The following is a 4479-nucleotide window of genomic DNA, read 5'->3' on the forward strand; positions in this document are numbered from 1 at the left end:
TGAAGTAAGCCTAAGATGCCAAACCATATAAATTTATTGTGACTGATCATGCAACTCATTATGGCTCTTTTATATTTCTCTACTTGCCAATTAGTTTAAGATTCAAGGTTGTTTCTGCAATAAATTGGTATAAGAACTTGTATGGTTATTAATTGGCTTTCATGATGATGATAAAAGTAAGATCAATAGTGAAGTTTGATGTAGACAAGTTTATGGTAGGAACAACTTCATTCTGTGACATGTTAATATGTGCCTTGCTAGTTCAACGAGGTTTATTCAAGACACTAAAAGGTGTAGACAATTTGTCTAAAAAGATAAATGATGAGGAAAAATAAGATCTTATGGAATGTTGATATAGTGCTATTTTTCTTTGTTTGTCTAACAAAGTTTTGAGAGAAGTTGTTAAGGAAACTACAACTACTAGATTGTGGAAAAAGTTGAAAACTCTTTATATGTTCAAATCTCCAAGGAGTTGATTGTATTAGAAACATCGTGTCGTTACTCAATTTTGGACCCCACGTGCTGGGGACTGTGTATCCCTCTTTTAAACAGAGTGTAGGAGTTTAACTCATGTTCGCCAGAAGATTGACAAAAGCAGAGAGAAATATTTTTTTTCGAAACCTTGTTTCAACTGTTTTCTGCTCTTTTTATCCTTCTCCTTTGCTACCAAAATCATCAGGTTTTTCTTAGGTTCATCAGGAGTCTTCATAATGCTATATTCGTTCCTTTTTTATCTTAGGTGCACTAAAAAAAAAGGTTCTGCTGCTGTCTTAATTTTTTTTGTTCCAACTTAGGCTCTGATTTTGACTCGGTTTTGTACGATATCTGACCATCCTAGCTATATTCTATCACTCATGACATGTTGAAAAATTGGCGTACACCTTTATTAGGGCATAGGGATCATTGTTCTTAGGGCAGATTCTCAGTCATATTTGGATACTTAGCATTGTCAGATCAAGAACCTTTTTGACCAACTAGATTACTGTCAGATTCTATTCTCAAAAATGACTTTATCTCACTTCGACTCCTTCATCAAAGTTGTAGTCCTAGACGCGTAGATGATTTTGGGCTTTTGAATCGCTTGATTTTGATATCAGAAGCTCAAGATATTCCCGTTTGAATATCTAATGTGAAGGTAGAGAATTCTGTCGCGAGAACGATACTGACTCGAGTTTGCACTAAAAACTCTATTTCCATCATAAATTTTGTTGATTTGTTCTTAGATCATACTCTCAGTCATATCAGGATTCTCAACATTTGTTAGTTTCTGAATTAGATTCGAAGATCCTTTTTGACCAACTAGATTACTGCTAGATTCTGTTCTCTAAAACAATTTTATCTCACTTCGACTCCTTCATCAAAATTGTAGTCCTATATGTGTAGATAAATTTGGGCTTTTGAATTGCTTGATTTCGATATCAGAAGCTCAAGATATTCCCATTTGAATATCTAATGTGAAGGTAGAGAATTTTGCTGTGGGAAGGATTTAGCCCAAGTTCGCGGGTCTGATTCGAAGGATTTTTCTGGACCAAGGACTGAATCAAAAAGTACTAAAATAAGGGATTGAATTGAAAAGGATATTAAAAGTTGGAGAGGGGGGTTGAATCATCATAAATGACAAGATTTTTACCACACCGAATAAGGAAAAATAAGACTTTGCAGCATGCACCCTTACCCGGCGGAGTTCTTTCTTTTTTTTCTCTGTAAATTCCTGTTGTTTTCCTTTATCATCATGCCTGATTTTTGGAGCTGCAACTATGTTTTTATTGCCTCATTTCAGAGGGAGCAGCTGGCCCTATGGAAGGAAATAAAGAAGCCACACCATCATCTAAAAAACTGGAAAGAAGTTAGACATGAGCACAAAATCAGAATCAGAATATTTCAATTTCCTTTTGTGTTTTTTTTTTTGTGCAAATCAGTAGGGATTTGCATCCTAGAATTAATGAATTAAATCTTTCCTAAATAGAGACATGTTATACTATATATAAGCCCCTCTAATGACCTAGAAAACATGAGAAAATGGAGAGAAAAGAGAAAAAAAAAACAGAAAGAAAGGACAGGAAAAACGAGCAAAAAGAAAGACAAGAGAAAAAATACGATGGAGAGGCAGACAGTAGGTGAGAAAAACACAGAGAATATAGAGTTTCTCTCATTCACCAGTGTTACTGTGAGGTTGGGAAGATTGACAGTAGAAGAGAAAGGAGAGAAAAAAAAAGAGCATAAAAGAAAGAAAACCAAGGCGAAGAAAGGAGAAGAGAAACAAGAAAACAAGCATGGATTGCTTTCCTGGTTGCTCCCTTTTTTGAAAAATAAAATCTGCAGAACAGGGGAGAAGAAAGTGCAGATAACCGGTAGAGAGGGAGGGACGAAGATTGCAGAAGTTAAAACTCAGGAGACGAATAGAGAATAGGGGAGAAAGAGCTGGAACAGACGACAACACTGATCGTCTAGCCAGCAGTCTTCAACAGCGTTGCAACTTCTTTGTCTGCCTCCAGGTATGTTCTCTTCACCTTTTTGCATGCATTTTCCTTTGTGTTTGTACTGTTCAAGTGAAATATAATTCACATGAACAGTATCCGGGTCTTCTTTAAATGTATTTTCCCTCTTGAATAGTGTTTTAGCGTGTGAATGCATCATCCCTGTACAAGCATGGTTTATCATTTATAGCAGGGGAGTGTTTGTTATATAAAAAAAAGTGTGCAATGGTTTATCATTTATGCTTAAGCACTGGAGTGTTTGTTGTAAAAAAAATATTTTCTTGTGTGTTGCATATGGCCTATATCCTAATATGTTTTGAATGTTTTTTTTTATATACAAAAATTATTGGAAGTTTTGAAAATGTGTTTTCGAATGGATTTCTTAAACCCAACAAAAATTATTTTCTTGCATTTCTGGATTTTACATGTTTGTAAAACTCCAAAGGGTATTGGTCAATATTCCAAAAAATAAAAAAATCTTATTTTTTGGGGAATTCATCTATTATTCACCATTAATGTTTGGATAAAGAAATTCAAAAGGGATGAATATCCAAAATATTATTGGAAATAACTTTTTATTATTCACTGTTAATATTTGGATAAAGAAACCCTAAGTGGTAAATATCCAAAATAATTTTCTAGGAATAATAACTCATCACACATCCTTGAAAGAAGCCTGATTATAATCGAGGACATTTCATTTTTTTACTCCACGGTTTACAAGCCGTGAGAGTATAAAACACTAAGACAAAAATAGGTTTTTTAAAGCGCCATAGCTTTTAAATTTTTTGTCCCTCCTCCTTGTGATTTACGAGTCACAAACTCTTGAAATACTGATGAACAAATGAGCTTTTAAAGCACATGGAATCTCCTTGGATTTCTATCATAATAAATTTAGTTTGAATCAAACCTAGAAAAACTGATGGGATTAGAAAACACCAACACCATAGCAATTATAAAGCAAACCAGACACCAAGCAGCTTACCTTAGGTAGGGCGTACTAGAGGTGCTAATACCTTCCCTTTACGCAACCAGTCCCTTGCCTTATAATCTCTGAAAAACCAATTAGGATTCCTAGTGACCAAAATACTAGGTGGCAACTCCTTATTCACAAAACAAAAAAACTGAAATCGAGGGTCGCCACTCCGCCACGCTCCGCCGCTAAGGTGCAACACATCGGTTATATACTCTTTGGATGAAAGAAGGTATTATGACAAGGAGCCTAATTTTGCAATGTCAATCTAATCAAACAAATTTTGAAAAAGTATAGCTTAGTTGTACGATACTTTGTTCTTGAAAAGAAATAGTAATTTGACATGATAAAATATCTTCAACCCATCACAAATTAAATTTGCAAACTCCTCATCAGATTCACTTGAAAGACTATTATATTGGGTTTCTCATTGCTTAAGTCGAGAAAATATGTCTTTATAAATCAAAACATTTTTAACATCAAATATGTTAAATTCCACCTTGTTGAACAATCAAGAACCAAGCTTTTAGTTATAGGAATAAAAACATGGCAAGAATTTTGGTGAAAATTTTCCTCTTTTTTGGATGAAGTTGTCCAATAAAGTACATTCTCTCTAGTTTTGTCAATCCTACTCTTAATTAGTTCCAACCCATGTTTCACTATCAAGCTTGTCGCACGTGTGCGGCGGCGCGACGATCGTCCACCCTCAAGGAAAAATCGGAATATTTATTCCTGGAAAATAGGGAGAGACAAGGAATTCTTGTCTCTATAAGTGAAAATATGGACTGGGAGTCGCCACCTAGTATTCTGGTTACTAGGAACCCTAACTGGTCTTTAGAGATCGGGTACGGAGACTGGTTGCGTAAAGGGAAGGTATTAGCACCCCAACTACGCCCTACCTAAGGTAGGCTGCATTGTTTTAATGTCTGATAAAATCTAAAATCATGTTGTGGTTTTTGAATTGTTGGTTCGTTTACGGTTTAAGAAAAGTCCTCCTCCGTAAGGAGATCCTTATCTTCATCGGGTAAA

The sequence above is a fragment of the Populus alba genome, chromosome 1 (genome assembly GCF_005239225.2).
Source record: "Populus alba chromosome 1, ASM523922v2, whole genome shotgun sequence".
NCBI classification, from domain to species: Eukaryota; Viridiplantae; Streptophyta; class Magnoliopsida; order Malpighiales; family Salicaceae; genus Populus; species Populus alba.